Here is a 12,818-nt window from a genome sequence, read left to right as displayed (position 1 = left end):
GCTCCGAGTGAAAGCGGTGAGCCTCCAATAGCAGTTAAGAAGCTGGATGTAAATAAGGCAACGAAAGCAACAACAAACAGAAATTTGGCCAAGAGAACCAGCGGAATAAGAAGATGTGGGGAGAAAGGAGAAGGAGTCCACTGCAGCGGTAAGAGTAAAATGGAGTATAGCGGAAGGCTGGGAGAGGAGAGAAAGTAAGAAAGTAACCGCTAAGTGGGTGTAGCGGAGAGACCTCATATACAAAGTCTAAGAAATCTGAGGCAACAAAATGACTGAAAATATCTTAATGGACTAGAGAGAAGTGAATGGAAATTCTTTGTTTGTCCAGGTCGGAGTGCGTTATGCCAGCGACTTGTTTGGGACACATAAGTGAGACCCTGCAATCAACCCTCTTGCTTGCCTGTTTAAACAGTGCCTGTTTTAAATAGTGCTTAAACTGTGATTTCTGCCTCCCACGTTTAAACAGTGATTGTTTTATGCTTGAGGAGTCTGAAGGACTAAAAATTGAACTGGAAATAAGAGGAACTGAAACGCTGAGAGGCAGCGTCTCTTTAAGGAGGTTTGGGAGGAGAACATGAATTGTATGAGGAGAGTTTGAGAATACAGTGGGACTCTCCGCCGCCATTTCACACTTGTTTCCTCCTCCTTCTTTAAAGTGGTACACAACAACAACCAATTAGGAGAAGATGGACGCTGCACTTTAAGCGATTGAATTACCGCTTTAGTCGGAAGAGACTGGGGGCAAACGGATAAGGGGAAAAGAAAGGAAGGCTTAAGTAGGACTTTTCGGCAAGACCTTCCGTTACCCCGGGAAGCTCCTCTCCTCGTGGAGCTCCTTCCACTTGACTCTGCCTCTCTTCCCCGTTTCTGCTCTTGCATTGAGACTCACCTCGTATCCTGTTCCTGTTCCTGAGAACTTTTTGGTTGTGTGTCTTCCCCCTCCCCCCTTTTTTTCTCGGTTTCTTGTTGTTGTTCTCCCCTCTCCTTCCCTCTTCTTCTTTGTATTTTTCGTATTTTAAGAGTTAAGTCTTGGAAAGCAATTAAGGCGCCACCGTGTGGGGGTCGAGGGGAACTACATGGGAAGAACTACATCGGAAGACTAGAGAAAGTCAATATCTCAGCTTTGCGACCTCTAGGGGTGAAAAAAATTTACTAGTTAATTAATATAAGCTGAAATACAAAATGAAAAAAGGGGTGGGAATGCCAGTAGAAAGGAGACCATCCAGACAAGAAAATGGGAAAGAAGGGAAAGAAATCAAGGACTATGACAGCTTAATGGTGGAAATAAGGAAAGAATTTAAACATAATGAACAATATATCGAGAAAAGGTTATTAGAAGTACAGGATACATTGGATAAGAGATTGGAGGGGGTGGTGGGAGAGCTGACAGAAAAAGTAAAAGATTTGACGGTAAGATCCAAAGTTCTTGAGGACTCAATGAAGAGGGTGCAAAAAGATATGAAAGAAAGTAGGAAGGATATGGATAGGCTTAAAATAGAGGTCAAGGAGATAAATAAAATACAGGAAGAACTGTTGGACAGTATGGCAATGACTCAGATGAGACAGAAACAATCAAATCTGAAATTCAGGGGGATCCCAGAGGACCCAAATGAAAATATAAGATCTAAACTGGTTAAAGAACTGGCAGCTTGGTTAGCTATGAAAGAAGAGGATATGGGATATTCAATAGCAAACATCTTTCGGATAAAAGTAAAATCCGCTAAAGCTAGAAAGAAGAAACTGCCAGGAGACGTATTAGTTATGTTCAATTCTTTGGACATGAGGAATGAAGTACTGAAACAGAACTATAACAAAAAGTTGTGTATTCAGGGAAAACCAATTATTATATTTAAAGAGATTCCTTCAAGATTTCTTAGAAGGAGAGATGGTTATAAAAAATTAACCAACCAGTTGAAGAAAAATGGGATCCAATATAGATGGGAATTCCCGGAAGGGATTTCATTCTATTTTAAGGAAAAAAAGATTTAAACTATCCAGTCCTCTGGAGCTGGAAAAATTTGCAAGAAGGTACGAAAAGGAACTGGGAAGGATGGGGGGATGGGAGGAAGGGGGGGAGCGGATGGGGGGAGAGAGGAGTGGAGATGGAGGGAGTGGAGAGGGAAAAGAGGAGGAAAATTCAGGAGAAGAAAAAGAAGAGGAAGAGACAGAAGATAAGGAACAGTAGATCTAACTTAGATTCAATAACCTATTTACTGTATATCAACCATGGCTTTAAAAATACTGTCGTGGAATGTGAACGGGCTTAATAATAAAAATAAAAGGAACCAGATTGCCCACATATTATTAAAGAGGAACCTAGATTTAATTTGTCTACAAGAGACCCATGTAACACAGAAGCATGAAAGAATCTTAAGCAATAAGAGATTAGGGTTGGATTTTGTGGCATCAGATAATGTTAAGAAAAGAGGAGTGGTACTATATATAAAAGAAAAGCTCGACCCAAAATTAATTTATAAAGACGAAGAGGGAAGAATGATAGTAGTACAAATCACTTTTCAAGGAGAAAAGATAATTGTCACCGGAATATATGCGCCTAACGATAAAAAGTCCGGGGTTTTTTTGGAATTGGGTAATAAGTTAATAGACTGGATGGAACAAAAATTGATATTGATGGGGGATCTCAATGGAGTGGTTCTACCGAACTTAGATAGATCAACAAAAAAGCAAGAAACGAAGGAAGGTAAATTACCTAGAACCTTCTTTGATTTGGTGGATAATATGGGATTAATTGATGCCTGGAGATTTAAAAACCCTACTATAAAACAGTTTACCTTCTTCTCAAACCCAAACCAGAGTTGGGGGAGAACAGATTATATCTGGATCTCGAAGGAACTGACACAAAGTTTACTTAAATCAGAAATTCTCCCACAAACCATATCAGACCATAATCGAGTATATATGGAGATAAAGGGAAAGGATTCTAGAACATTCAGATGGAGAATGAATGAAAATTTATTTAATGACCAAAAGATAATAAACAAGGCGAAAGAGACAATCAAAGAATATTTCAATTGGAATCTAAACAAAGGAATATCTATAGAAACGGTATGGGATGCAGGAAAGGCTGTTATGAGAGGCTTCCTAATCCAGAAAAATATCCACCTAAAAAAAGAAAAAGAGAAAAAGAAAGAAGAAATTTTATTACATCTTATGGAGAATGAAAGACAGCTAACTATTAAACCAGGAGATGAAATAATAAAACAAAATATAAAGATGCTACAAGCTCAATTTTCTATGATAGTGAACCAGAAGATTGAATGGAGGATTAAAATGATGAAACAAAAAACCTTTGAATCAGCGAATAAGATAGGGAAATACTTAGCGTGGCAATTAAGAGAAAGGAAAAAACAAAATATGATATGTAAGATAAGGGATGGAGAAAGGACAGCGGAAGATCCAATAGAGATAAAAAAGATATTTCAGAAATACTATAAGGAATTATATAAAAGAGAAAATGAGATAGATAATGAAATAGAAGGTTATTTGGAAAAACATCATTTGCCACAAATGACAACTGAAGAAAGAGAACAATTAAATCAGATAATTACAGAAGAAGAGATCAGGAAAGCAATAAAGAAAATGAAAATAGGAAAAGCACCAGGGCCAGATGGCATATCGGCCAAGTATTACAAAATATTAAGTGACCAACTATCACCAATACTATGTGGAGTTATGAATAACATCTTAAAAGAAGGGAAAATTCCAAATACTTGGAAAGAAGCCTACATTACCTTAATCCCTAAAAAAGATGCGGATGGCCTCGAGGTGAAAAACTACAGGCCGATTTCATTACTAAATAACGATTATAAACTATTTGCCGATGTGCTGGCGGAAAGACTAAAAAAAGTGTTAAATAAAAGAATCCATAAAGACCAAGCGGGTTTCCTACCGGGGAGACAACTAAAAGACAACGTAAGAACCGTGATAGATATTATTGAATACTTGGAAAGTAGAATAGATAAGCAGGCAGCGTTGATATTTATAGATGCCGAAAAGGCATTCGATAATTTCTCTTGGCGCTTTATGAAGGAAAATTTGAAAATGACGGGGATTGGAGAAGGATTTAGAAAAGGTATTGAAGCTATTTATCAAGAGCAAAAAGCCAAACTTATAATAAACAATAATATATCAGAATCTTTTGATATTGCTAAAGGGACGAGGCAAGGATGTCCTCTGTCTCCCCTGCTATTTATAACAGTGCTGGAAGTATTTAATAAGAAGTTAAGGGAAACAACGGAGGTCAAAGGAGTGAAGGTAGGAAGTAAAGAATATAAAATGAAAGCTTTCATGGATGACATAGTATTAACATTGGAAGACCCAAAGAATAGCCTGCAAGAAGCATTACAGAAATTAGAAGAGTTCGGCAAAGTGGCAGGTCTTAAACTCAACAAGAACAAGACTAAAATGTTGACAAAAAATATAAGCAAAGAAGATATAGTAGAATTTGGGGGGGGGGACGGAATTATGGCAGCAAAGAAGGTGAAATATCTCGGAGTGTGGATTACAGCTAAAAACATAAACTTATATAAAGATAACTATGAAGCTACTTGGAAGAGTATTAAGAAAGATCTAGAAATCTGGGAGAGACTGAAACTTTCTTTTTTGGGGAGGATATCAGTTATCAAAATCAATGTCTTGCCCAGAATGCTATTTTTGTTTCAAGCTATTCCAGTAATTAAGGGGCTGAAACAGTGCAAAGAGAGGCAAAGGGCTTTGGCGAGATATATTTGGCAGGGTAGAAGACCACGAATAAAAATGAAAATATTGGTAGATAAAAAAGAGAGAGGAGGTTTCTCATTACCAGATTTGAGTTTATTTTTTTTTTAAAATGATATTTATTAAGATTTTCAGAAATACAGAAAGTAAAGATTAAAGTACATTCAAAGCCTTATTTTCATACATCCACTTTCCGGGACTCCCCCCTTCCCCCACCCCTACCATATTCCCCTTTCATATTGTTGGCTCCACAAGCTCTCAGTTCTAATTAAAACTTAGTTTGTTTACACCATTATTCGAATTTAAAATTCATACACTCCTCATCAATACCCTTAATAAAAGACAAAAGTTCTCTCCCCAGGGCCCCCCCATTTTCATTCCACAATTTCCCTTTTTTTAATGATAAGGACACCCCACACAATAGAAATATAAGAAATAAGAAATAAAAAGTATAATAGATGAAAAAGAACCAATTCAGAAAAAAGTTGACAAGCCTTTGGATTTTAGTTCTCCCCCCCCCCCCCCCGTCCCCGGTTTAATTTCCCCCTGACCACCAAACCATGTTATCTGCCTGGAATTCTTAAAGTCCATAAATCACATATTTCCCCCAACTCCTTGCTGGCTTTTTCTTTTTATAGTTATTTTTAAAATTATTCTTAAGACATTTAACTTCAAATCTTTAATAAAACTCCCCCCGTTGTTCTTTCCAAGTTGTAGTCCAGTTTCCTCTTGTTCCGCTGCTAAAACGTTCTAATTCAGAAATTTAGTAACTCTGCAGGGATTATTGTTATTCAGGAACAAAAACTTGCGTTCAGTCCCTTCCTTTCTTCAATAGAAAATTCTATTGTCTTCTTTAGCTGAACACCCTGTAGACAAAATATTATTTCCGTTTTGCAGCTTTCCCAGAAGATAACCAGTCCTGTAAAATTCCAATGGTATTTTTCCACTTACGACCATCTTTGTAATGTCCCGAAACTCCTCTAGGGGGATTGTTGTAACTTTGTTTTCTCTAGTCCAAAAGTCCGATTGTTATCCATGTTTTCGCCATTTTGTATCCAAGTTTTAACGGGTTGTAGCAAATTGTAACAAATTTAACCAGCCAAGTTCTCATAATAAAATCCTCTCTGAATTTCCGACTTTGACAGCTACTTTGACAGCTGTCAAAATCTCCGACTCTTTTCACCAGGCTCTCTCTTCAATCACCCCGGTTCCCAGGGGGGGGGGGGGGTTACGTTTTCCTTCTCCCTCAATTCTTCCTCCAGCACAGTTCTTGTAGTTTCCCATCGTGGAATTCTTAGTTTTTATCAGCAATACAAATCTTTTTGGACCTTGGTTTCCCAATCCTTGTTTTGGCAGGTTTACAGTAGGGAGGGGGACTGACTTCCTTTTTGGATCCCCCCCCGCTCGTGTCCAATCCGAAAAAAAATTTCTTTTTTTCTCCTTTTGAACCCGGTTTCCAGATTACTCACGGGTTGTTGTTAAGAAGTCTGAATTCTCAATGGAAGAAGTCAGCGCTCTCCGCCGGATGGCATGCGGCTTCGCTCGGCAGGGATAGCAGAGGACTCAAAGCACCACGCTTCTCCCCGGCACCCGATCCGTAGCCTTTAAAAAGGCTCCTTCACGAGTCGGGAGGGCGCTAGCGGTGCCAGCCGAGTCTCCATGTCCACGGCCTCTGTGGCCGTGGTTTTTAAGGGTCCCCGCATCGCCGGTGCGGTAGGACCCAGCCCCTGCCGAGCAGGCTCCCTCCGGAGCTCGGAGGGAGTCCGCCATTCGGCGATGGCGCAAACCCAGATTTGAGTTTATACTATGAAGCGGCGTGTTTAATGTGGGTGAAAGATTGGATAAAACTGGAAAATACTGATATTTTGGATTTAGAGGGCTTCGATGACAGGTACGGGTGGCACTCGTACCTGTGGTACGAGAAGGTGAAAGTTCATAGAGGCTTTCTAAATCATATAATTAGAGGACCAATATTCCAAGTTTGGGAAAGAAATAAAGATTTGCTGGAAAAGAAAACACCCTGGTGGATTTCACCAATAGAAGTGCTGACTGTCAAAAAAAACTAATATGGAGGGGGGGGGAGCCACTTATGAAGAACTTACCAGGAAAACCAATCAGGGCATAAAACTTAAACCCTATGAAGAGGTAAAGAACTTATTTACAGGGTGGTTGCAATACCACCAGGTAAACGACTTGCTAAAAGAAGACAAAAAGAAATTAGGATTTGAAGATAAAAAATCTAAATTTAATGTGGAAGTTATAGAAGGTAAAAATAAAACTTTGTCTAGGATGTTTGAAGTGTTTTTATACGTTTTAAACTGTTTTTATTTTTTGATTTGTTGTACCACCATAAGCGGTGGTTTTTATCTATGTATTTTTTGTTTTGGTTTATTTTGGGTTGGGGCGGGGTGATTGTGGAGTGGGGTGGGGATTGGTTTGTTTCCGTGTAATTTTTTTTTGTTTGTTTGCTTTTATATTCTGTAAATGGAGGCGAACATGAGGCTTGGGATTCCTACTGTGGAGGGGCGAGGGAGGTATGGCGGTGGGGGCAGATGTCATAGACGAAGGGGATCGAGATATGGATATGCTCGTACCCCTTCCAATCTGCGCCCCATCCCGAGAGACGAGGGTAGGGTGAGCAAGGATTACTCACCTCCGTCACTGGTGTTGTGCAATGCCAGGTCTATAGGCAACAAAACCGCCACCCTGCGAGATTTCTTCATCTCGCAGGGGGTCGACCTGGCTTGTGTGACGGAGACCTGGGTGCGCGAAGGGGATACTGTTACTTTACGAGAGATGGCGCCCCCGGGTTTCTCCGTCCTCCACCAGTCCCGGACTGTGGGCCGGGGGGGAGGGGTGGCATTATTAATCCGGGAAGATTGTTCTTTCAGGGCTCTACCATCGCCATCGATCCCCGGCATTGAATGTGTTGGCCTAGTGTGGGGCTCCGAGGTGAGCTTGGCTGTCTGGCTGGTGTACCGGCCACCTAGCGCACCAGCAGCCACCCTGTCAGGCCTGCTGGAGGCGGTGGCCGGCTGGGCCTTGGAGTTCCCTAACCTATTGGTATTGGGGGACTTCAACATCCACGCTGATGCCACTCCCTCCTCACAGGCTCTGGACCTGGTGTCTTCCATGGCGACACTAGGGCTCTCCCAGTTTGTTTCGGGCCCCACACATCAAGCAGGCCACACGCTGGATTTGATCTTTGGCGCTGGTATAGATGTGATCATGCGTCCTTCGATGAAGGTGCCATGGTCTGATCACTACGCTCTGAAAGCCAGGATTGACGTTCCACCCCCACCCTGCTTAGGTGGCGAGCCGATTTGGGCTCGCCCGCAGAGGCTGATGGACCCTGATAGATTCCGTCAAGCCTTGCGGGACCTTTCTCCCCCTGGCGACTCATTGACTGAGCTTGTTGAGGGCTGGAATACCCAGCTCCTGGCAGCCATCGATGAGATCGCACCTAAGCGCCCTCTGCGACCCCTCAGAAACCGGGCTCCCTGGTTTACCGAGGAGCTCCGGAAAATGAAGCGGGACCTCAGACGGCTAGAGCGAGTATGGCGGCGTGCCCGTGACGGAGCTTCAAGAACATCTTATAGGGTTTTTATGAAAACCTACGAGATGGCTGTGAAGGCCGCTAAGAAGTCCTACTTCTCGGCCTCCATTGCATCCGCTAGCTCTCGCCCGGCACAATTATTTAGTATAATTCGGTCTTTAACGTCCCTCGAAGGACAGCCAAATTTAAATAACAATTTGACACACAGCTGTGAGGCATTTGCGAGCTTTTTTGCGGAGAAGGTCTTGTTGCTCCGCCATGACCTCCCTGCCAATTTGGATACAATAAAGGAACTGGAGGCCCCTCGACTGTCCTCGGGTCCAGTATTGGACCACTTCAACTGGATATCCCCAGCCGATGTGGACAGACTCCTCCGAGCTGGAAAGCCCACCACCTGTCCTCTTGACCCGTGCCCGTCTTGGCTGATTAGAGCGTGTCCAGACGAGGTGCGGGCTCTCCTGGGGGATATCATCAATTTGTCCCTTGGCACGGGGACATTCCCAGGGGAACTGAAGGAGGCAGTGGTGCGCCCGCTCTTAAAGAAAACATCATTAGATCCTTTAGATCTATCCAATTACCGCCCGGTTTCGAATCTTCCGTTCCTGGGTAAGGTGATTGAGAGAGCGGTTGCTGAACAGCTTGGTGGGTTTCTAGATGAAACATCGGCTCTGGATCCATTCCAGTCCAGCTTCCGCGCTGGTCATGGGACCGAGACGGCTCTGGTTGCCCTAACAGATGATCTTCGTAGACAGCTGGATCGAGGCGGGTCGGGGCTGCTGATTCTTCTAGATTTGTCAGCAGCTTTTGACATGGTCGATCACGAACTTCTGGACCACCGCCTTGCCGACGTGGGGATCCAGGGCACAGTCCTTCAATGGCTGCGCTCGTTTCTCTCTGGTCGGGGACAGAGGGTGGCGCTTGGGGGGGAATTGTCATCGCGCCACTCCTTGGTGTGTGGAGTGCCTCAGGGTGCGATTCTCTCCCCGATGCTTTTTAACATCTTTATGCGCCCCCTCGCCCAGCTTGTCCGGAGTTTTGGGCTGGGCTGCCATCAGTATGCTGATGACACCCAACTCTATCTGTTGATGGATGGCCATCCTGACTCGGCCCCAGACACACTGATCAGATGCTTGGAAGCTGTGGCTGGATGGTTACGTGGGAGCCGGTTGAAGTTAAATCCTTCGAAGACAGAGGTCCTCTGGCTGGGATGGGATGATATGGGAATGAGGGGGCAACTCCCATCTCTTGCGGGGGTGCAATTAGTGCCAGCACCGTCCGTTAAGAGTTTGGGTGTAATCTTCGATACCTCCCTCTCCATGGAGGCGCAGATTGCAGCTATTACAAAGGCGGCATTTTTTCATCTCCGCCAAGCTAAGCAGTTGGCTCCTTACCTCTCTCGCCCTGACCTAGCTACTGTGATCCACGCGACGGTCACCTCCAGACTGGATTATTGTAACTCGCTCTACGTGGGGCTGCCCTTGAGACTGACCCAAAAACTCCAGCGGGTGCAGAATGCCGCAGCGAGACTCCTTACGAGGTCTTCGCTTAGAGATCACATTCATCCGGTGCTATACCAGTTGCACTGGCTCCCGGTGGAGTACAGGATCAGGTTTAAGGTGCTGGTTTTAACCTTCAAAGCCCTATACGGCCTAGGGCCCTCGTACCTACGGGACCGCCTCTCCTGGTATGCCCCACAGAGGAACTTACGGTCTTCAAACAAAAACACCTTGAAGGTCCCAGGCCACAGAGAGGTTAGGCTGGCCTCAACTAGAGCCAGGGCCTTTTCGGCTGCGGCTCCAACCTGGTGGAATGCTCTGTCACAAGAGACAAGGGCCCTGCAGGACTTGACATCTTTCCGTAGGGCCTGCAAGACAGAGCTGTTCCGCCAGGCCTTCGGTTAGGGCGCAGCCTGACTCCCTCCTTTGGCAACCTTTACAAAACTTTATGGCTGCCATCAATCTTGATTTTAATTAATTTTTATAATGCTTTTAATGTCGCACTATTTTGGTGTTGTTAGCCGCCCTGAGCCCGGCTTCGGCTGGGGAGGGCGGGATATAAATAAAATTTATTATTATTATTATTATTATGTATGATCTCTTATTGGATTGGTACACAAAAGACGAAGAAGTGAAGGAGGCTATGACCAAATGGGCCATGGAAATTGGTCACAATATTGATTTTGTAATGTGGCATGAATTGTGGAATGTTAATATGAAGTTCACGGCGTGTAAGGCATTGAGGGAGAACCTTTGGAAAATGATTTATAGGTGGTATCTCATCCCTCGGGGACAGGAGGGCTTTGCTGCCGACCGCCAGCATTTTAAGATTGCCCCGGGACAGCGGAGAAGTCCCAGGAAGGCAGGCGGGGGGGGGGGGGGAGCAAAGACAGGACCTCTTCTGAAGGCCGGCGGTGGGCGAAAGTCTTTGCTCCCGACTGCCAGCATTTTAAAAGCGGTCCGGGATAGCGGGAAAGCGCAGCGCAATTTCCTGCTATCCCGGACCGCTTTTAAAATGCTGGCGGTGGGGAGCAAAGCTTTTCGGTCCCCGCCGGCCTTCCTGGACCTCTTCTGAAGGCCGGAGGGGGGCGAAAGGCTTTGCTCCCCACCGCCAGCATTTAAAAGAGGTCCCCGGAGATTCCCTATGGGCTTGCTTCTTGCGAAGCAAGCCCATAGGGAAATTCGTCTTGCGGAACGACTCAAAAACGGAAAACTCTTTCGTCTTGCGAGTTTTTCGTTTTGCGAGGCGTTCGTCTTGCGAGGCACAACTGTATTTAAATACCTTTTTTCAGTTCATTATATATCATTTCCCAGAAAGCCTTAATCCTTGGGCACGTCCACCAAAGGTGAAAGAACGTACCTTCACTTTCTTTACATTTCCAACATTTATTATTGGGCAAATGGTAGATTTTTGCAAGCTTGACTGGGGTCATGTACCACCTGTATATCATTTTCATAATATTCTCTCTTAAGGCATTACATGCCGTAAACTTCATACCTGTGGTCCATAACTTTTCCCAGTCAGCAAACATGATATTATGTCCAACATCTTGTGCCCATTTAATCATAGCAGATTTCACCGTTTCATCCTGAGTATTCCATTTCAACAGCAAGTTATACATCCTTGACAAATTCTTAGTTTTGGGTTCTAACAGTTCTGTTTCTAATTTTGATTTTTCCACCTGGAAGCCAATTTTCTTGTCCAAATTATATGCCTCCATTATCTGATAATAATGAAGCCAATCTCGCACTTTGTTTTTTAATTTCTCAAAACTCTGCAATTTCAATTTGTCTCCTTCTTGTTCCAAAATTTCCCAATATTTCGGCCATTTGTCCTCCATATTGAGCTTTTTCTGGGCCTTTGCCTCCATCGGTGACAACCACCTTGGAGTTTTATTTTCCAGTAAGTCCTTGTATCTTATCCAAACATTAAACAATGCTTTCCTGACAATATGGTTTTTGAATGCTTTGTGTGCTTTGACCTTGTCATACCATAAATATGCATGCCATCCAAATACGTTGTTAAAACCTTCTAAATCCAAAATGTCTGTGTTCTCAAGAAGCAGCCAGTCTTTCAACCAACAAAAAGCTGCTGATTCATAGTAAAGTTTAAAGTCTGGCAGAGGAAATCCACCTCTTTCCTTTGCATCAGTTAATATCTTAAATTTTATTCTGGGCTTCTTGCCCTGCCAGACAAATCTAGAAATATCTCTCTGCCACTTCTTGAAACAATCCATCTTATCCACAATTTGCAATGTCTGAAACAAAAACAACATTCTAGGCAATACATTCATTTTTATCACAGCAATACGACCCAACAGTGAAAGCTTCAAATTTGACCAAATTTCTAAATCTTTTTTCACTTCCGTCCAACATTTTTCATAATTATCTTTAAATAAGTTCCCATTTTTAGCTGTCATATTAATCCCCAAGTATTTCACTTTCTTAACCACAGTCAAGCCTGTCTCATTCTGAAACCTCTCTCTTTCAATCGGTGTTAAATTTTTCTCTAAAACCTTGGTTTTTAGCTTGTTCAGTTTAAATCCTGCCACTTGACCAAATTCTTGAATTAATTCTAAAACCCTTTTAGTACTAGATTCTGGCTCCTGTAACGTCAATACTAAGTCATCTGCAAATGCTCTCAGTTTGTACTGTTTGGCTCTGACCTGTATACCTTTAACCAACCAGTCCCTTCTAATCATATTCAGCAAAACCTCCAGGACCGATATAAAAAGCAGTGGGGAGATTGGGCATCCCTGTCGTGTCCCTTTTTCTATCTTAAATTCTTCCGTCACCACATTATTTACAATTAGTTTAGCCTTTTGTTCAAAGTATATTGCACCTATACCATTTTCAAAACCTTGGCCTACCCCCATCCCCTGTAGGTTCTTCTTCATAAAACTCCAAGAGATATTGTCAAAAGCTTTCTCCGCATCCACAAATATCAGAGGTTTCCCCCCACCCCATAGCAATATAATTGGATTCAGCTAGCTGGTCAGTCTACTTTCAGTTTCACTCCTGGCTCCTTG

The sequence above is a fragment of the Podarcis muralis genome, chromosome W (assembly GCF_964188315.1).
Source record: "Podarcis muralis chromosome W, rPodMur119.hap1.1, whole genome shotgun sequence".
NCBI classification, from domain to species: Eukaryota; Metazoa; Chordata; class Lepidosauria; order Squamata; family Lacertidae; genus Podarcis; species Podarcis muralis.
The sequence above is the reverse complement of the archived record's forward strand: the minus strand, read 5'-3'. Positions refer to the sequence as shown.